Source organism: Tursiops truncatus, chromosome 9, assembly GCF_011762595.2.
Source record: "Tursiops truncatus isolate mTurTru1 chromosome 9, mTurTru1.mat.Y, whole genome shotgun sequence".
Taxonomy (NCBI): Eukaryota; Metazoa; Chordata; class Mammalia; order Artiodactyla; family Delphinidae; genus Tursiops; species Tursiops truncatus.
The window spans coordinates 73465582-73488911 of NC_047042.1; positions in this window are offsets into that span (position 1 = coordinate 73465582).

A 23330-nucleotide genomic window follows, 5' to 3' on the forward strand; every position below is an offset into this window, starting at 1 on the left:
GAGAGTACACCCTAATAAAGCTCACCTCAGGCCCTTCTAGGGAACCTGACCTAAGACTCCTAATCCCATTTTCTAACCACCACAATACACTGCCTTTTTCTTTTTTTGTACCAAGAGAGTTTACTCAGTTCTCTCTTTCCTTAGTAGAAATTCTCTCCCAGAAGGTTCCTTGACTGCTCATGTAAATGGATAGGACAATAGATTGAATCCCTGTGATGAACACATCTTGTGATCAGACTCAGTAGCTCTTATACTGTGTTCTTTTTACTGAGAGTATTTTAAAGCTGAACATAGATAAATTTTTGTAATCACTGCTTGGGCTGCTGCTAGCCCAAGGATGTCCAGTAGAAATTTGAGAATGTAATCCTCTGGCTAAAATTAGATTTACTATTTTGCATTTTTTCTGTTAATGAAAGTTACATCAGTAAAAGCAATTGGAAAAGTAAAAGCAAAATTGGAATACTTTCTGGTAACAGAAAACTAGGATTAGTGGAAGAGCATATATATTTTTTTCTATTCCAGAGTATTACAAGTTTTTGCCTCTAGTTTTCAGGTACCTATTAAGTACCAGTAGTAATATATAGTTTTTGTGGAGCAAATTCCATGTCCATCCAGGATTTTTAAATGTATATATAATAATAAGGATATATTATAAAATATCTGACTAGGAATAGGAAATAATACAAAGATTAAGAAATGAAATAATTTGGCTAGGTGGTGCTCATGAAGGACTTCATTTTTCCAAGCACGTATTAATCTACTACTATTAGCTGACTAAGTGTAAATCTTATCATTACAAATAACTTCTGTGCAATCGATCTACACAAAGCATTCCAGTGGAGGTCCTTTTTGATTACAGATTGCTTACTTTTACTTCAAGGGCAGGGAAGCTGGTAGAATTTGTAATGAATGGTATAATTGTTGAACATTTAAGCAAACACAGTCTATTTGCAGATGAACTGTATGATTTACGTAATGGGAAATCATGCCACCCAATCAAGTTGAGTTGAGTGGAATGATTAAATAACTATCTGAAATAAGAGGAACAAATAGATATAACTTATTAACATTAGAAAAAATACCTTTGATAAAGTCTTCCTTCTCCTTGCTGTGCTCCCCCCATTCCCCACACACATCCCAACACACACACACACACACACACACACACACACACACATACACAAACACCCCAGAAACTATTTCTTAAGACACACACTATAGGGTTGGTATAGGGTTGGAGGGAAAGATTTGCTTTGTTTAGGAACTGATTTAGAGACCAGTAACAAAGAGTCAGGGCAGTTACTTATTTAAAAAGTAAAGTTTCGTAGTTGGCTCTCCCCGTAAGAAGTGCTGATGTTAGTTCAAAAATTTTATAGATGAGGCACTTATATTAAATGTCTAAGTTCACAATCATATAATAAATGCTTTATAGATGTGGAAAAGCTTAAGAAAGAGATTTTTAAAGTCTGGAATTATGGGAGGGAGGACAGAAAGAAGAGAGTTAAACTTTGGTATGGCTAAGTATAAGATATAATCTAAGCCTAGAAAGAATCCAAATTATCATTGTAGGGACATGATCTTATAAGAGTCACTGTAGACCTTGCTTAGAGATTTTGGGAAGTTAAAAATGGTGTCTCATTAAAAAATTTTAAATTAATTAATTTGTTTTATTCTGGTAAAATATACATACCATAAAATGTACCATTTAAACCATTTTTAATGGTATAATTCAGTGGCACTAAGTACATTCACAATGTGCAACCATCCCCATCATCCGGTTCCATAAATTTTTTATCATCCCAAATAGAAGCACTGTATCCATTAAACAGTAACTCCCTGTTTCCTTCTCCCTCCAGCCCCTGGTAACCTGTATTCTACTTTCTGTTTCTATGAATTTCCCTAGTCCAGATATCTTCTATAAGTGGAATCATACAATATCTATCATTTTGTGTCTGACTTATTTCACTTAGCATAATGTTTTCAAGGTTCATCCAAGTTGTAGCAGAATGTCATTCTTTTTACAGCTGAATAATATTCCACCACATATACTTTTTTTAAAGGAAAGAGTATGCTGCCAGTCACGCACTATGTTAAATTTTATGGGCAATATCTCATTTAAACCTCACAACAACCAATGGGGTAGGTAATATTATTATCTCCAGTTTATGGATGAGAACACTGGGGCCTAGAAAGTTTAAGTAACATGGTTTAGAATATGGTAGGGATAGAATCTGAACTAGGTCTGTCTATCTCTAGGGTTAAGCAAGACAGTACAGTGCTATCTTAGTAGGATGTTCTCTCTCGTAATATTTATATATTTTTGATACTGAACTTCAAGGAATACATAGAGCTATAGGAGAATGTATGGAGAATATGCTGGAGAATGCATTTTAGAATAAACAAAGAATTGAAGGACATTTACTGCCATGTTATCAGTTAACAGAAATTTTTTTTCTTCTGTATAGATGAAGGTAGAATGGGAAAAGGACTGGAGTTAAATTCTGAAGCCTATGCTTAGGATAAATAGAATCTTATTTGACAAATCCTGGAATATTAGAGGTAGAGATTTTCCCTTAAAAACTTTCAAAATGAAAATTTAAGGTGAAGGGAATTACTATACTATTTTAAAAAGTGGAGGTCATAGAGACTGAAAATATAAATAGTTGCAAGTAAGAATTTATAAAGATTTGTGAATTCTATTAGGAGTTAAATAAGGATATTGTGGAAGTTCAACCCTAATTTCTTTAAGCTGGTGGCATATAGGGCAACTATTCTGTTCTACATCACATGCTATAGCCACACTCTTAAAGTCACATGGATTGGCTTAAAGGTTATCTTTTAGAATGTATGTTTCCAGAAAACTATGCATCAGCTGGTACTTCAACACGTCCAGTGACAGGGAGAAAGTACAATATCTCTTTTCATTATTGGGCTAGTCAGATATACAATTTTATGTTGTTACTTTCCAACCTAAGCTCTTATTTCTTTCAGGGCACTATGCAGGGCCAACCTAATGTTTTCATCCCTATGATAGCCTTTCAAATATTTGAAGACAGCATTATGTATTTCCTACCCCTTCCCTTCCCTGCTTAGCATGATTAGCAGCCAGGACTTGAGAGGCCAAAATGCTTGGAGAAGTAAACCTGGATTTTGCCCAAAAGACACTTGTATATTTCTAGCAGAATACAAAAGTACTCAACTATAAAGGAAAAGATTAATGAAGGACTTCATTAAAATTAGGTACTTCTTGGGACTTCCCTGGTGGCGCAATGGTTAAGAATCTGCCTGCCAATGCAGGGGACACAGGTTCGATCCCTGGCCCGGGAAGATCCCACATGCCGCAGAGTAATTAAGCCCATGCGTCACAACTACTGAGCCTGCGCTCTAGAGCCCACGGGCCACAACTACTCAGCCTGCCTGCCACAACTACTGAAGCCCGTGCGCCTAGAGCCCCTGCTCTGTAACAAGAGAAGTCACCCTAATGAGAAGCCTGCACACTGCAACGAAGTGTAGCCCCTGCTCGCTGCAACTAGAGAAAGCCCACACTCAGCAATGAAGACTCAATGTAGCCATAAATAAGTAAATAAAATAAAGAAATTTATTTAAAAAAAATTAGGTACTTCTTTCATCAGATGATATCATTAAAAGAGTGAAAGTAAACCCACCAAAGGGAAGAGGATATTTGCAATATGTTATATCAGATGAAGAACTTATATCCAGATATATGAAGAACTTCCAACAATCAATAAGAGAGAGGGAGAGAGAACACATAATCTAGTGGAAAAATGAGCAGATGTGTTGAACAAGTGTTTCACAAGTGAACACATTCAGTTGGTCAATAAACATATAAAAATGGACTCAAAATTATTAATAATCAAACCCCACAATGAGATACCACTACTCACCGAAATGACTAAAATTAAAAAAGGAAAAAAAACATGGTTATGCCAAGTGTTATCTTAGATGTAGAACAACTAGAACTCCCAACAACTAGAACTACTGTTGTTAGAGCATAAATTATGAAATGATATAACACTTGGAAAACTATGGAGATTTCTACTAAAATTGAGCATATGTAAAACTCATGACCCAGATTTTCTACTCCTAGATATCCTAAAAAAAGTGCAAAAACTGTAAAATCCAAACATTCATTAAGAATAGAATGGATAAGCATATACATATGATGGGATACTATATAGCAATGATAATGAGTGCACTACTTTTACATACAACAGTATGGATGAATCCCGCAAACATAATTTGAGAGAAAGAAGCCAGACTCTAAAGAGAACAGACTGTAGAGTTCCACTTATGTGAAAACTTGGGGGAAAACTTGTATCACCCTGTAGACTTACTTTAACTTTGCTAATATCTAAAATGTGCAAGTCTCTTTCACAAATAGTACCACTATGAACCTCATGCTTGTGCAACTTGTGGACCAATGTAGTAATTCCTGTTTTATTTTACTGTGGTAGAATTGGTTCAATGTCCAGTTAGTTGAGATCTTTATAGATTGGGATTCACTATTATTCATTCTCAGCATTAATGGGAATGCTATTTAGGGAGGACCAGAGAAAAAGCCCTGCAGACCACCCTCTGTCCTGGCTCACAGTGATCCAGTAATCAGACCCTTTTGGTTACAGTCATTCAAACAGTTATGAGTGCTGCTAATGAAACTCACCTAGTCCATGTTTAACTTGTCAGCAAGGATGTAGATGACATAAAGTATCTCTCACTCTGACATGTTTTTATGTTTATATTCTTATTTTAACATGGTCATTTATCTGAACTATTTTAAATACTGAAATATTTCCAAGTTCTAAACATTATTTTTTTATTCCAATATTAACTCACATATGAGTGGTGAGATAATATGATGGCAAATTAATCTTATGGAAAATTATATATATAACTCTATAGTACATTTCTTGTTTAAAAATAATACTTTTTCAGTATGTCGTGTGAGGCTTCTTTACTCTTCACTTTTCTCTATTTTGCCAGCAGAGGGCAGGCGAGGAAGAGAGAAGAAAATATAGGTATCTCTTCCTGGTCTTGATTCAAACTATTTAAACACTTTTCCGAAATGTTTACAAAGCAGGTTATTTTGCTTTCTCTTTGGCTATTCTATTTTGAAAGACATTTAGGTATAAATTTCACTCTTTATAGGTATATTTGGCTTAATTAATGAATTTCAAATGAAATTATTTGAATTTTTAAGTTTATAAATCAGTGATTGTATTGAAAAATAGGAATTAATTTGCATTTTGAGGTTATATGTCTACCATGCTCCTTATTTTGGATAATGCTGATTAGTTAAACCTCTTTTATTTTGATTTTCTAATTCAATTATGGATATGTTTATTGTATATTTTACATATGTATCTTAATACAGTTATTTGGTCATTACTTCAATATGCAGGGTTGTTAAGCATAGTTTGCAGCTTTTCAATCAACTAATGTGTCTTTTAAAACAAAATTGAAGAAAAAAATTGTTCTGAAGAACCTAGGAGCAGGACAGGAATAAAGACGCAGATGTAGCGAATGGACTTGAGGACAAGGGGAGGGGGAAGGGTAAGCTAGGATGAAGTGAGAGAGTGGCGTGGACATATATACACTACCAAATGTAAAATACATAGCTAGTGGGAAGCAGTCACATAGCACAGGGAGATCAGCTCGGTGCTTTGTGACCACCTAGAGGGGTGGGATAGGGAGAGTGTGAGGGAGACGCAAGAGGGAGGGGATATGGGGATATATGCATACATATAGCTGGTTCACTTTGTTATACAGCAGAAACTAACACACCATTGTAAAGCAATTATACTCCAACAAAGATGTTTAACAAATAAAATAAAATAAAATAAAACTAAAGGAAACTCAAGCTCAATGCAGTAGAGGTTTTTTTTTTCTCTTTCTTGTAGTAGTGTACCTCATGGGAATGTTTAAATATAGTTTTTGTAGGTATATTAAGATGTTTTCTCTTGCAACTTTAAATTTGTTTAATCAATAATAAAACATCCTTTTCAAAACATTAGATGGTATGATAAACTATGTAATGCAACAGCTCAGGACAGCTTCCACGTAACCTTTGTTAAATCAGAAGTCAAGTGGCAGCTTGGATTTTTGCCTTCTCTGTTTGAATTATACCATTGTTCTGGAAGTACAGGAGCAGGAAGAAACTGAATAAGTTCTACCATTGGGAAGAGAAATAGCCATGCTACTTATTCCAAGTGCTAGGAATTCTTTCTTTCCTCCTCTATGAACCTCATCTGTAAGAATCTTTTTCTTTTTTTTTTTTTAAACTGCCAAGCGAAGTTATATATAGTGCTTAGAACACTACCGGCACATAGTGAGTGCTTTGTAAGTGTTAGCGATAATTACAAAGTCATAGACTATTCCTAAATTTAATCCATTTATTGAACTAGGCTAGGGGATCATGTACAGTTGAAAAAAATGGAGTCTTCAGTAAAAGGAAAAACTAGAAAAATAATCTCATTCTTGGAAAGGCCAGTTCTATTCTTCATTTATTCGATGGAAAAGAAAAAAACAACTTTGACTTGAGTGACTCTTAATACTAACTTTATTGAGCAAATGGAAGCAGTGATGTATGTCACTTAGTTTTCTTGGACTAAATGCTTCCTGGTATTGTGAATTGGTATTGAATTTCCTGACTATGCACAATAAATATATAATAGGATAAGATCTGCTTCTTTTAAAGGAACCAAGCTGGGTGCGGAAGAAAATCGTACCTTTGATGAGAAATCCCCCTGGTCTTAATAAGGAGTGTCTCAAAACCCTGAACAAAAGAGAACTTCTTCTGATCACCCCCTGTACGTAAGCTTATAGCTTAGGTGGAGGGAGAATATAAGAAAGGGTCTTCAAGACTGAGGAAAAAGGAAGTTCTTCGGGTTAGGCAAAGAGTGATGAATCTTCAGGCTGAGGGCTGCAAGCCAGCCTCCACACTGATTTCCCATACCATCTTTTCCTGATTCACTAGGCCACCGTGTGTATTTATTCCAGTTTTATCTTCCTAAAAGGCAGCATGATGATGTTACTTCCTTGTTGAAAACCCCATACTCACTTTCTTTTGCCAATGAGAGTAGGAGTGGGACTCCTTACCCTGCCATTTGTGACTCTGAACTACCTGGTCCCAAACTGATTTTCCATGTTCACTTCCTCCTCTGCTTTTTACACACCAACCAAACAGTGCTGTTCTAAAGATGTCCCTCTCCATTCATGTCTTTCTCACTCATCTCTGACTGTCAGTAGTGCCTTGTTTTTCAAGATCCATCTTCAATGACACCTCCTCTTAAAGATATTTTAATTCTTAACTGGAAATAGATTTTGGTGCCATTGAATCTCACGGCTATTTGCATCTCTAGAATGGCCCTTATCTTATTCTATTATCTATAATAGGTATTTTTGTATTTGATTCTTTTTTTCTGCTGACAGTAAGCTTGTTGAGAGCAGGGACTATGTCTTCTTGTCCCCAGAGAACAGCATGGTGCCTTGCAGCTGGCAGAACCTGTCAGATATTCAGAGAGGCTAGGGCCATTTGCATTTTTGAGGCCCTCAGTATATTAAAAATGCCAGGGTTACAAAATTGTGGTGCATTTAAAATGTTATGTTGATAAATGGATGCAATTAAAACATATGAATGCCCACAATAATCCCCAAAGTAATTGTGATGTTCATGAGATAATCATAGGATTTTTAAAACATTTAACTCATAGTACACTTCAGCTGATGTGGTCTAGTAACTGGACTCAAGTTTAACCTTGTATAGCAACTATCTTCTTTCAGTCTTGCCAGGGTATCCCTGGGACTGTGCATCACCTGAGGCCTGGGCTAAAGGACCCTCCAGCTTCCTGTGTGAGGGGCCCTGATAGAGATTCACTGAAATGAGTTAAATTTAATTATATGCCAAAAAGGTGCTGTATATAAATATACTGCATTAATTCCTATTTTTAATTTGATCAGAATATTATTCAGAAATAGAATTGAAAGTTAATATTAACTTCAAATTTAATGCCTATAATTTAACTTTTACTTGTTTTACACTTGTCAGATCAAAGAACTAGACACTGGGAAACTTAAAAATTACTCATTCTTACTGATTGAGTGACTAAGTGCATATTTCCCTGTAGTATGAGGCACACAAAGAGAACTGTGTTCTCTGTGACTCTCCTGACTTAGTATCAAAAATGAACACCTGATGAGAATTAGCATAATTTTTTTCTCGAAACTAGGCTAGGGATGAAAAATGATGAGAATCTCTGATTCTTCTTCTAATACAGTGCATAGAAATCAGGCACAATTGGAAGCATGGACTCATTATTAGAATTACCATTGTTTATTTTTTGAAATGTATGCATTTAGGTATTCTTTTCTGATGTAATCTCTCTCTCTTAGACTAATTAGTAGAATGATGTGTTTCAAGCCCTACTTTGCTAAATTAATATGAACCCAACCTTTTCTAGAAAATTATTTTATAATGAAGAGGAAAAGAAGAAATGAAGAGGACCCAGTTGCTTGTGATAATTCAGTAGCAAGAAATAAAATTTGGTTATTTAAGCATTAGGTATAAACCTTTTATCCTACTCCTGTATACCTGAGGGATTTGACATATGCCCATAAATATCAGGGGTTCAAGAAGTAGGAGTGGAGAAGGATTGGGAACCAAGGAGTGGTGAAGTTAGAATTAATTAAGTTTTATTAAATGCAAGTGATTCTGATATGTCCACCACAAGAATCATTCCTGAGAGATAGCTAATTAATTATATGAAAACTTGAAAGTTAAACTTATTTGTCAAGTTTATTGATAAATGTATTTTAAATACATTAACTGACACTTATTTAAACTTTATTATGCATTAAAAACATTTAAAAATCTATAAGAACACTAAAGGTTTTTTAATGACTTGAAGTAAATTGCAATATGAATAACCCATATATGTCTCATATTCTCATTTTTTTACCTATAAATTTTTTAATTTACCAAAAGTTAAAAGCATTTTGCTAACCTACAATTTGTTTTTAAGTATAGCACATGAAGGCATTTAAGATAATTCCCAATATAACTTAAACTTAGGAAAACTATTAGTATGCAAATGCTATCAATGTAGAATTTTATGGAAAAAAATGAAGGTAGTTTTTTAACGACTAAGGAAAAATATCAAGAGGACAGTTTGCACATACAAAAATATATCTGAAGGATAGCTCTCATGATGACCTAATGACCAGCACTTTCCAGTTGAGTAAGCATATATATGGCCAACAGGTATCTGAAAATAAACATTTATTTGTGTGCAAAACTCTGTTAATTATGTAGTTGTGAAACACTCAGTGTAGTCCCAACCATTTCAAAGGTTCCAATAAGAATTTAAAATTTGTCTCACTTTAAAAAACTGTAAGTTTAAATATTTCTGTGCAGTGTTACAAAACAAAACTCAGTATGTGTCTTTATTTACAGATAACCACATGGAATTCCATGTTCAAATGCAACAAAACTTATATTACTCTCCAAATACATAATTTAACCTTAACCCCTTCTGCCAACCACAGGTCCTGGACATTGGTTTGAGCTCTGACTTGAACTGTTGAATGAGAGGTGTCCCATCAACTGACTTCTTCTGAGTGTGAGAAGAGTAAAAAGAGAGAATTGCTTTGTAATTCTCTCCTTCCTTCTTGCCCTTTGCTCTGTAAAGTGGACCTCTTGGGACTCAAGGGAACAACCATAGTGTCCCCTCTTCCAAATGCCAAAAATCTGTGTGATGTTAAGAAGCCAGATGAATTTTCCAGAACAAATTATTTTGCTGGTATTACACGGTAAAAACTTAAATTTTTTTATTCGTAAAGATCTCTTGTTAAAAACGTATTGGGCATTACTTCAACAATTTCCTATTCTCAATGATTTTAGCTCACTGAGTGACATTTTACCCCACAACAGTGTAGTCAGAGAGTGGTCTTGGGATATAATCCAGGACTACCTCTACTAGATAGAAGGCTCTAGATATGTATGGTAAAGATTCTTTTGAATTGTATTTTCCTTAAGAGTAAAACGGTATAATAGTAATCATCTCATAAGGATACTGAGAGAGTTAAATGGGGGAGAAAACAAATGAAAGGCTTAGTACATTAGAAACTCAATACTAATTAATTTCCTGCATTTCATTTATCCTGGATACACAGTGGGTTTGATTCAGATTTGAAAATGAGACAGGATCAAGTGAGGAACAATGTCTTAAAACATTAGTTGTTCCCCAAAGAAAAATATTTTATTTTCAAAGCATGTTTTACTACACATTTTCCAACAGAGATGTAAAAACTATGGCTGGACAACTTCAACTACTTCCAAAATACTTTTTCTTTTTTTGAGTGAAATGTGACAACTCTGTTAATTCATAGCAATCTCACATAAAATTTTAAGCTGAAAGTCAGTAATGTTAACTGCAGAAGAAAGAGAGAACAGAGTGCGCGGACAGATGGAATCACACAGATAGAATATAATTATTTCCGTGAAGTATTTTCCTAGAGAAAATAAACAATAGCACCTTAAAGTTGAATCCAATATTCTCCTGGAATCCAAATGTTTTTTACATAATACAATGTGAGTAGAAATTTGTCACCACTCTGTGGCCAAACTCACCTTTATTTTTAAGTCATATGAACTTCATAGTGAGTAGTTAATATTACCTTAAGACTTTGGCATGAGAGATGACTTCCATTTTCTTAATAATTTCTTAACAATAGCTACAGATTATGGAATAATTGCAGGCCAATTTGATGGTCCCGAGTTGACATTAGAACACGAAGACTTTATTTTTCTTGTGAGTTTTTTGGAGTCAATAAATTTATTAGTTTTTTTAAAATTAGTTTTTAAGAAATACTCATTGACTATTGTTTTTTACATGATTTATTTCCCACTGGGAGTAGAAAGGTTTTTTTAAGGTCATTGAGTAACCCAATTTGAAGCCAATTTCCCAGACTTACGTGGTTCATGCTCTAAGTCCTAGATCCTATGCTCACCCTTGCAAGAGAAATAATTAATAATAGTAAGTACAAAAGTATTAATTTTGAAAATGCTAAATATGAGATAAAAGGACCTGACTGAGCTTGAGATATTGTTATTAAATATTATTAAAAGTCTAAATTGTTAGTAATTTGTTGTTGCATGGAAATGTGCCAAAAATCAATAAAATTTTTTTCCTTATTTTCTAAATAAAAATTTTATTTTAAAATAGTTTTAGATTTACAGAAATATTGTGAACATACCACAGAGAGGTCCCATACATCCCACACTCAGTTTCCCCTATTGTTAACATCATACATTAGTAGGGTACATTTGTCACAATTAATGAACCAATATTGATACATTATTAACTGAAGTCCATACCTTAGTCAGAATTCCCCAGAATTCTTTTTCTGTTCCGAGATCTCATCCAGGTTAACACATTATATTTAATCCTCATGTTTTATTAGGCTCCTCTTGGCTGTGACAACATCTCAGATTTTCCTTATTTTTGATGACCTTGACAGTTTGGGATTTGTCGGATGTTTTTTCATAGTAAGACTAGGGTTATGAGTTTTAGGGAGAAGGACCACAGAGGAAAAGGGCCATCTTCATCACATAATGTCAAGGGTACATACTGTCAACATGACCTGTCACCGTTGATGTTGACCTTGATCACCTGGCTGAAATAGTGTTTGTCAGGTTCCTTCTCTATAAAGTTACCCTGTTCTCCCCTTGATACTGTACTCTTTGGAAGGAAATCATTATGCACAGCCCACACTGGAGTGGGCAGTTGAGCTCCACCTCCTTGAGAGTGAAGTATCTACATAATCTAAGTGAAATCCTTTTGTGCTGCAAATTTGTCTATTCTCTACCATTAATTTATTAAATCATTTGTTTTTGCCACTATGGACTTGTAGATATTTATTTTAGATTTGGGTTATAATTGAACTGGGTTATAATTATTTTATTGCTCAAATTTTTCCATCTTTGACCACTGGTGTGCTCTTTTCCCTTTAAAATACCCCCAATTTTATTTTTGTTTTGTTTTAACACTTCTTTACTTTCTGGCACTATAAGATTTTCTAGGCTCCTTTTGTATATTTTCTGCCCCAGTCCTCAAAGGAATCCTGGTTCTTTGAATTGAGGAACAGTATTTAATACCAAGATCTGGGTGTTAGGGTGTATGGCTGCTATTGAGGTGTCATAGTCTCTAGGCTATCTCAGCTGACAGAGCAAGAAAATATACGTGTGTGTGCTAACTAGTGTATACACACGTCTATAAATAATTCAAAGTATAAGCATCTATATCTTTATTAAACTCATAGTGAGTTAATATTGGTGTCTCTAATTCTAATCCATTACAGTATGGCTCATTCTAATCTCTTCCTCTTCCTTATCTGTAGCTTCCCACTCTAATAGTGAGAAACCTGACTTCCACTGTCCACTATCTATTTACTTACTCGTTCGTTTCCAGTATACGTGTATAGTGGTTTCAGAATCGTTAACCTGTTCCCCTGTGGGATAAAACTTTATCAACTAGAGGAGTGCTTATGTAGACTCTTTTACCTTTAGTTTTACAGACTCCACTATTTCCAAGTTACTTAGACCAGAAGCTTCTCCCACAACACTTCTCCCCCAATTCCTTTCAGTGAGGTTGTTTCATATATTTGTAATACAGTTAGATTCTTTTGTCTTATTCTGTGTTCCAACCTGGAGACCCCCCCCCATTCCTGATCACCTAAATGATTTTTTAAAAATTCACAGACATTAAGGTTCACTCTTTGAGCTGTAAAGTTCTATGGTTTTTGGGAAATGCATAGTATCGTGTATCCACCATTGCAGTATTATAATGAATAGTTTCACTGCCCTAAAAGTATTCTTTGTGCTCCATTAATGTAACCCTCTCCTTACCCCAAAGTCTTGGCAACCAGTGATCCATGTAACATCTCTGAATAGTTGTACCTTTTCCAGAATGCATATAATTGAAATCATACTGTATGTAGACTTTCCACACTGGCTTCTTTCACTAACAATATGCAATTAAGATTCATCCATGTCTTTTCGTGGCTTGATAGTTCATTTCTTTTTATTACTGAGTAGTATTCCACTGTTGAGATGGACCAGTTTGTTTATACATTTGCCGACTGACACATATCTTGTTTACTTCAGGTTTTGGCAATTATGAATAAAACGACTATAAACATTGGCATGCAGATTTCTGTGTGGATGTTAAGTTTTCAAATCAGTTGGATAAATACCTAGAAGTATGTCTGCTAGATTGTCTAGTAAGACTATACTTAGCTTTGCAAGAAACTGCCACATTGTATTCCAAAGTGGTTGTACTATTTTGCAATCCCACAATCAATCCTCATCAGGATATGGTATTGTCAGTTTTTTGGATTTTAGCCCCTCTAAAGGGTGAGCAGTGGTGTCTCGTTGTTTTCATTTGCAATTCCCTAATGACAAATGATGATGAGCACCTTTTCATATGCTTATTTGCCATCTGTATATCTTTTTTGGTGCAGTGTCTGTTCAGATGTTTGGCTTGTTTTTTAAATTGGGTTGTTTGTTTTCTTATTGTTGAGTTTTATTTTCCCTTATTTTTGAAGGAAGTAAATGAACAAAAAGTAAAACTTGGTGAGAAGATGTGCATTAAAAGAACTATCCCATGCTCATTTCATTCTTTTGTGTAAAAAAAGCAATGTGGAAGAACCACTTCAGCCTTCAGTGAATCACTAATGTAAGGATGTGAAATTTGAAACACACTCATGCACACACACACACACACACACACACACACACACTATTTATTGAGTGCTTATCCTATGTCAGATAATCTGTTATATTTTTCACTTATATCAACTCACTTAATCCTCACAACAACCCCTATGTAATGAAAGCTCTTGTTTCGCCCGTTTTACAAGTGAGGAATTCTCAGCTCCCAGTGAAGAAGCTCTGAACTTTAAAAGGAGATGATCTAAAGTTTATTTTATTACACAGCCAAATGAAAGTATATTTTAAATTTAATTATCAGTGAACATAGAAACAGATTCCAGAAAAAAAGTCAATTTTTCTTGAATTATCCAGATTGTTACAAGCCTCAAATTTGTTTGGGTTGAGAACAAAAAGAATTCCTAAAGACAATTAGACTCACGACCAAATTGGGCCTTGAAAAACATAGCAGTGCAGTCTCAGCTGGCGGCTGGCTCTGAGCTGGCCAGGAGCCTGCAGCGTGGGACTGGGTGTTCCACTCGGCCTGGCTCCCCTCCAGGGAGCTGTCAGTTGCTGGGTTCCCACAGTGCCAAGCACTCGGCAGGTGCAGAAAGGTTCAAGGTTTCTGTTCCCCCTAGGGCCCTGAGGGGCATGGGGAGTGGAGCTTCTGCTCTGTCTCTGGGGAGAGCTCTGTGTTGACAGGGGTGTGAGAACTGCTGATCCCCCAGTGCCTTCCTTAGCCTGGCCTCTGAGAGGAGTGGCGAGTTTGCAGGGTCCTCCACAGAAACAGGACTGAGACACTTCCATTTTGGAGGCTTCTAGTGTTTTGTTTTGTTTTTTTAAAAATTTTTATTTAATTTATTTATTTATTTATGGCTGTGTTGGGTCTTCGTTTCTGTGCAAGGGCTTTCTCTAGTTACGGCAAGCGCGGGCCATTCTTCATCGCGGTGCGCGGGCCTCTCACTATCGCAGCCCCTCTTGTTGCGGAGCACAGGCTCCAGACGCGCAGGATCAGTAGTTGTGGCTCACGGGCCCAGCTGCTCCGCGGGCATGTGGGATCTTCCCGGACCAGGGCTTGAACCCGTGTACCCTGCATTGGCAGGCAGATCCTCAACCACTGCGCCACCAGGGAAGCTCCTCTAGTGTTTTTTTGTTTTGGGGTTGTTTTTTTTTCTTTGCGTTACGCGGACCTCTCACTGTTGTGGCCTCTCCCGTTGCGGAGCACAGACTCCGGACGCGCAGGCTCAGCGGCCATGGCTCACGGGCCCAGCCGCTCCACGACATGTGGGATCTTCCCGGACAGGGGCACGAACCCGTGTCCCCTGCATCGGCAGGCGGACTCTCAACCACTGCGCCACCAGGGAAGCCCTTTGTTTTTTTTTTTTTAAGAAAAAAATTGCCAATTTAGAGTTCTAAAAATTGTGTCTTATCTGGCATTTCTACATTTAAAAAATTATTGCTCTTAACCTGCACAAAATGGAATGCTGTATAACTGTGGCACTTACATAAGACACGTAACACTCATAGGTTTATTTAAGAATATTAACTTCTGATGAACTAGTAGAGGAAGCTGGTTATGGGTCATATGTTTAAAGTTACTTGATGGAAGTATTTTTCTGCTACTCTTGACAGGGCGTCTTTGTAACTGTATCCTAAAACCAGGAATGGGGAAACAGTGCAGCCCTGGGGTGGGGCAAAAGAAAGGTTGCTGAAGAAGATTTAGGGAGTTGCTGTAGATTTTGCAGAATCCAGAATGAATGAAAGAGACATGGACCCTGGTAATTTCCTTTGGGCTCAGGCAACTAATGCTTTGTTTTGTCAGTTTAAGTAACAAATTAGATCTATGAAACCCTTTGAAGGTTGTAGCAGAATTCCATCTTTCCCCCCTTCCTGACATAGAGCTGCAGCGCTATAGGCTTTCCAAAAAACATTTGTGGAATGGAATCAGAAAGTCACTTTACTTCACAGGATGCATTTCTTCATCCATCCCCCAACTGTCCAGGAACCCCAGGGTTTTCATCATCCAAAAGGGTTATTTCTGTTTCCAAACACCAGAGAGATGGAGAATATGGAGAATCTGACCAGGCTGCTGTCGCATGCCCCACCTCATTTTCTGCTGCAGGAGCCTCTGTCACCACAACATTGTGTTACTGGTGAAAAAACGTCCTCCCACAGAGTCTGATGCACCCTGGCGCGCTGCTACGATCATCACCCTGTTGGAACAGATCTCTGCAGAGGTCATAGCAGTTCCTAGAGGAAGATGAAGCTCACTCCCCCACCTTAGTCTCAGCCAGTAGTACATTATAATTGGACTTTTAACATTTCTCCAGTAGTTGTCAAGGCCCGCCCAGCATCCCATGATGGGTAGGAAAAGGCCACCTTCCAGTTTCAGCTGCAAAGTGGCCCATCTCCCACCAAACTGAAGACATTGACATTAAACTTTTCCTCTCATGGTATGTCTGGTTCTCCATGGGGACCCTTGGTGTCCATATTTGAGCATTTCAGTTGGGGTCATCTCAATTCATCAAATAGATTCTATGTTGAACCTCAAAAGAAAAATAAGGGCTTCCCTGGTGGCGCAGTAGTTAAGAATCCGCCTGCCAATGCAGGGGACATGGGTTTTAGCCCGGGCCTGGGAAGATCCCACATGCTGCGGAGCAACTAATAAGCCCGTGCGCCACAACTACTGAGCCTGTGCTCTAGAGCCCGCAAGCCACAACTACTGAGCCCATGTGCCACAACTACTGAAGCCCACATGCCTAGAGCCCATGCTCCGCAACAAGAGAAGCCACTGCAATGAGAAGTCCATGCACCGCAACAAAGAGTAGCCCCCACTCGACGCAACTAGAGAAAGCCCGTCTGCAGCAATGGAGAACTAATGCAGCCAAAAACAAATAAATAAATTTATTTTTAAAAAGAAAGAAATAGAAAAAAGATTTTGTTTCCCCCTTTCTCCCCATGGATACCTACCTACTTTATAATCCTATAATGAAGAGACCACTCAGTGGATTCTGAAGAAATGAAGAAAAGAAGAAAGAAACATCTCCTTTGTAATAAGCCCCTGTTTTCACCTAAACAGAGAAGCAAGTGGATAAATTGTAAAAAGCAGCTCCTTTTAGTTAAACAAACAAAACCGTTCTATATGGTCCAGTTACACACAGGGCACCATGATTAAATGCTCAGCTCCAGAACCAAACCAATAGGTTTGTTCAAATTCTAGCCCTATTTCTTGAATTTGGACATGGTCTTTAACCTTCTGTACCTCAGTTTCTTCATTTGTAAAATGGAACAACGATGAAAATAAATATACCATCTTTATAGGGTTTTTCTGAGGTGTGTAATATTATTTATGCAGCAAATAAATATATAAACATATAATTTTTTTCTTGAAAAACAGGATCATGCTAAACTTAATTTGTTATAAAAATTTTCAATTAGTTTTAGGTAAAATTTTATGACTGTCTAATTTGTTTAGATGAAAACTCTGATACGTATTTGTCAGTTTGATTTTCTTTAGTTAGCATGATACACTTTATTCTAGAAAGGATTTAGACGATTTTCATACATATTGCTAAACATAATTCTTGCTCAAGTAAATAAGAATTCCAAAGTGTTTTGCCATCACTTCATCAGTGCTGCCTCTCAGCAGTCTTTGAAGTTAAGGAGGTTGTAGTCACACTGGGAGACACTGGGATGCAGGCTGCGGAGGCCAATGAGCCAGAGTCACTGAACCAGGAATTGGTTGTCCTTTTGACCATACAGATTAATCACCCTAGTTTCACCAATCACATTGAACTTGTAGATCAATAAGTAGCCAGCATAGTGTCTAAAACAACAAGATCTCATAGACTTTGTCTATATAGGGTAAGTTAAAGCAAAACAGAAAGGAAACTCTGAACCTGGGAATTCTTCTATTCTAGTTTCCCAGGCTGAACAGCCTTCCTTGAGTCACTGACTTCATGTTGTGTCCTTGGCTTTAATTATGAATTGGTATAAGAAATGACCATCAAATAGATGTTTCTGAAAAAATTATTGCTGAAAATAATGACCATGATGTCATTCAGTAATAATTCTATAAGTCTTTGAATGACAAACTCTTCAAAGATTGGGGTAGAGGGAGGATTTTTTTTTTCCCCAGGTGAACTTGCATATCGACCTCTCTCAGGTATCAGACTATGAGAATAATACAACCTTTTGGACTTTGACAACCAAGATATTCAGAATTACTTTTAGTTCCCAGATACGACAACAATTTCCCACCTAGTCTCTCTTATTTTTTATTTCAAACATTCTCCTGATTTATAGGTTTTTATTATAAATTATCTATTTGGGGGAAATAGTTGCAAATAAGTAAATAACCTACTATTCTACTTACTGCGCTCTACTTTCTTTCTTTTTTTTTTTTTTTTTAAAGATTTATTTATTTATTTAGGATGTTCCAGGTCTTAGTTGCAGCATGCAGGATCTTCGTTGTGGCATGTTGGATGTGGTATGTGGGATTTCTCAGTTTCCGCATGCATGCAGGATCTAGTTTCCCAACCAGGGATCGAACCCAGGCCCCCTGCGTTGGGAGCATGGAGTCCTACCCACTGGGCCACCAGTGGGAAGTCTCTCTACTGCCTTTCTAAATGTAACTCTTCTATGAAGCACATAGATTAGTATAGAATTCGCCTGAGGAAATTTTTTCTTAAGGTTTAAATATATTAAACCACAATTTTAATTCTATAGAGAACATCTGGCTTTCAAGACGATATCATCAATGAAAATTTAATCTGGTGTTATACATTCTCTTGTTTCTAAAAAAGCTTCAGTAGGAAAAATGGAAAAGCACCAATGTAAACAATGAAACATTTGATAAAAAGGAGTTTTAGAAAATCCCAGATTTATTAGCTTTTACATTCATGAAAAAGTTGTATTTTATTTTATTTACTGAATTTTATTTTATTTACTTTTTATTTATTTTATTTTTGGCTGCGTTGGGTCTTCGTTGCTGCGTGCGGGCTTTCTCTAGTTGTGGTGAGCGGGAGCTACTCTTCATTGTGGTGCATGGGCCTCTCATTGCGGTGGCTTCTCTTGTTGCAGAGCACAGGCTCTAGGCGCACGGGCCTCAGTAGTTGTGGCACGTGGGCTCAGTAGTTGTGGCTCACGGACGTAGTTGTTCCGCGGCATGTGGGATTTTCCTGGACCAGGGCTTGAACCTGTGTCCCCTGAATTAGCAGGCGGATTCTTAACTGCTGCGCCACCAGGGAAGCCCCAAAGTATTTTAACTATAACTCCAGTTCATTAGTAGCATTAATAATCTCCTGTTTTGTACAGACTGAGTATCCTTAAGGCTTCCCTTACAAGGAAGTACTTTTAAGTTACAGAAGACTCTCAGGGTGCCAAATTCCATCTGGATACAGTTGTTAAGAATATACTACCGGTGATGAGCTTAAAATGAGAGGAACTGAAAAATAGAGCTTTCAAATGTCATTTCAATGCAAAAGTAGTAAGAATGTTTCCACAGTATAAAAACATAGTTCTGCCTCTAAATCAAAATTAGCTTACAATTGGAAGAGTACCTGAATTTCCGTCTTTCATGTAATCTGAATACAAGCAAATAACTTCAGAAGGGATGAGAGAGCCCAGTGTTCCTGAGAATTCTGATAGCTGTTAAGAAGTTCCGTTTTCTGTAACCATCCATTTTGCAATGCTACACTGATTTCTGATTTATCACTAGTGATATGTAACAATAAATTCTAAAGTTTGTGACGTCCTTATTAGGTTCTAAGCCCTTTATGGCTGTTGTATGCCTCACCTTTAAATAATTTCATCCAGTGATTCATAACGGGAGCAATTTTGCCACCCAGAGGGTATTTGGCAAAGTCTGGAGACAGTTTTCGTTGTCACATCTGGGGGGAGGGGGTAGTTCTACTGGCATCCAAGGGGTAGAAGCTAGAGATGCTGCTAAACCTCCTACAATGCACAGGACAGTCCGCCCACATCAAAGAGTTACTCAGCCCCAAATGTCAGTAGTGCTGAGGTAGAAAGACAATGACTGAATACATTCAACAACACTTGGAAGTGGGTATTGTTAACCTCATTTTCAGAAAAGGGAACTGAGACACAGAAAGGTTAAGTAACTTACCCAAGACCACACAGCTAAGTAAGTAGCGGTACCAAGATTGAAAAACCAGCTCTTCATTGCCTCAAAGCCCAAGCTCTTTCCACTACACTCTGCTACCCTCTTCAGGGAATTTTGATGACCATGGGTAGATTCTGAGTTTTGGAGGGTGGAGATCCTCTTTTATTCCGTACTCCTGCCTTAGCACTGAGCTCTTGCTTGCTGAGACATTAATGGCAACGATTCATCTCTTGAGCATCTTCAGATTCCCCCTTTAGGATGACATTTCAACTATTAGGTCAGTAACCCCGAGAGAAAATTGTTTGATTGTACACAGTATTACTAAATAAGAGATGAGTTGAAAGGAAAACAGAGGACACAATTCTTGTCTCCAAGGAGATTGTGGGGAAGAAAGGTTATGTATGTATATAAACAGAAGTATGTGTGCATGTGTGTTTATAAACAGAATTTTCAGACCAAACAGAATGTTGGAAGTGGTAAAAATAAATGATAATCTGGCTTAGTCATGTACCAGGACACCTCTGTCTGGGTCTGAAACATCTTTGTAAGACTATGATGTGTACTTGCATCCTTGGCCAACACTGTGGCACACTGTGGGAAAGCTCAGCTGCTCTTACTCTTCTGGCTTAGATACATTTATATACAGAGCCAGCCTAGGCACATGAAGCTGACAAGAATTTGCCCTTCTCTTGTTTTGTGACTTTTTCCTTTTTCCTTCTACTTTTCCAGGTTTTAGTGCACTCATTGTCATGACCTGCTTATCCCTATTAAGGCCTGTTCTCAACAGAGAATCTGAGGAACACAGTCATATTAAATTGAACATAATGGATAAGTATAGGCAGTTGCACTCTGGTGATATCTAATGGTGAAACTTCAGCCATCATCTCATGGTGGAGTGAGTAATGTATGACAGGAATATATGAGAGGAAGGTTATCTCGAGCTTTCATATATTGAGATCATTTGAGGAAGCACATGGCACATTGCTGAACACATAATAGGTACTAAATAAATATTGACTTTCTTTCCTTCTCCTTCTCTTCTTTTGCTTCTTTTTAATATACCTTTAAAATGATGCCACACCATTACACCCATGTTCACAGCAGCATTATTCACAATAGCTGAAACCCAAGTGCCCACCAAAAAATGAGTGGATAAGCCAAATGTGATATATACGTACAACGCAATATTATTCAGCCTTAAAAGGGAAAGAAATCCTGCACTAGGCTACAACATGGATAAACCTTGAGGACATTATACTAAGTGAAATAAGCCAGTCACAAAAACACAAATACTGTGTGATTCCCCGTATGTGAGGTAGAGTCAAAATCATAAAAAACAAGAAAGAATTGATACAACGGTGGTTGCCAGGGGCTGGGGGGAAGGGAGAATGGGGAGTTATTGTGTAATGTGTATAGAGTTTCAGCTTTACAAGATAAAAGCGTTACTGTGATCGTGCTGATTGCACAACAGTGCGAATGTGTTACTGGACTGTACACTCAAAAAAGGTGCAAGTTAGCAAATTCTATATGTATTCTACGATTAAAAAAACCCATACAAATGGCCACCTAATCTTCTATATTGAAGGTCAGTTCTGCTTACAATGTTAGGAAATTCTGTGGGGGGAGGATGAGTAGTGGTTAAATGCTTGTGCTCAGGCAATAGACTGTTTAGTTCAAATCTCAGTTTTCTCTGTTACTTTTTACTGTGAAACTTGCTTGGGAAAATTACTAAATTTTTATACCTCAGTTTCTTCACCTATAATATATAGACAATGAAGAAGGTAATATCTCATGAAGGTGTCATCAGGATTAAAAAAAGGCAAAGCATTCTGTGCATGGCACCTTACATACATGGTAAGTGCTTAACATATATAAGCTGTTATTATAAAATTTTGTGAGCTGATATTTGAGCAGCTTGGAGAGAAGAGTTTCATTGTTTCTTACTACCACCTTTTATTTTCATCCTGGCCCTTTAATCTCTTTCCTATTCCTGACATCTCAAAGACACATTTAGGATTTCAGTCATGACCTTCAGCCATATTTGAACATTTTCCTAGTGCATAAATCTACATTCCCACATTACGTTTGTGCGTAGATGCAAGCCTTGAATATCACGTCTCAATTAGTTCATTTGTTCATGTCAGCTAACCGTGTTAATGTTCTGAATAATGGTGAAGTCTTACTCATGCCAAGAACAAATTTGGGATGTAACCTTTCATGATAAAAACTAGGGTCTTCCTAGGAATATGTGTGTGTACACACACTTAAAATGGAATATTATAGTTAGATGTCATCTTTTAAAAGTGTGAACTCCAGTAGCTACTTGGTTTGCAGATTTCTGCTTTCTTGCCTCATTCTTGAACAGGTCTAGCAGTTACGACTGCCTGAAACTAATATGAGAAGAAAGACTGGTTATACCAGTGTAAGTGACAGTACATAAATGCATGAGGGATGATTTGATTAGAAGCAATATTACGCACTGATAGGCATGATGGTTTGAAATCAGACATGAGTTTAAATGTTAGCTCTATCATTACAGGCATTTACTTCTCTTTTCTGTTTCCTCTACTGAAAACTGGGGAGAATAACACCTATTTACATGGTTGTTGTTAGATTCCCATGAGATGATGCCTGGCAAATAGTAAGAAATCAAGAAATAGTCACTATTTTATCTATTCTTTTCAGAGGAAAGAGATTGACAAATATTTGGGGTCTCTGAGGCATATCACTTGGTCAGCTTCTTTGATCTTCTTTGGAACTCAATTCTTAATCTCTTTATTGTCTCCTGCTCTTTGAGAACAAAGAGGAACTGATTACCGCTTCCTTTCAAAATGTGTGTATTACATTTGATGGGTTACATTAGCAGTTATAAAGCAAACAGTAGAGTGGAGGGTGGGAAAGTGGATGAAGTGAGTTCAATCACATACCTGGGAAAAGTCAATAATGAAGGCAGAGCCTAGATTTGCCTGCCACACGGGAGAGAGGAAAACACAGGTACAGGATTTGAAGCAAGAGATCATGTGTTAGAAATTAAGTTTTCTCCTGGTATCTAACTTTATGCAATTTGCCTATCTCTTTAGTGTTATTTTCCCTACTGTTAAAATTTAGGATAATAAAACTGAAATGTTTATAAAACCCACTTTAAGGTTTAAAAAAAAAAGGTGACATGGAAATGCAAAGGGAAGCCATAAAGACCTGATTTGAACACATTTATTAATTTAAATACGTGTTCCTGTCTTTCTATTATTATGAATTGCAGTTTCATTTGTACTGTATCTGGGTGACCACAAGTGAACAACAAGCAATTCATAAGTAAACGCCCTTGCTTTAGGTGTAGAGGCATTAACGTAATCAGACCAAACTTTTTACTTCCATTTGAATTTTTCAATTTAAACTCAATGTGCCCTTGCTTTTACACAACAGGATTCAGGAACGAACGATTTGGTTCTTTAAAAACCATCAAACAGGCACACAATCCACGCA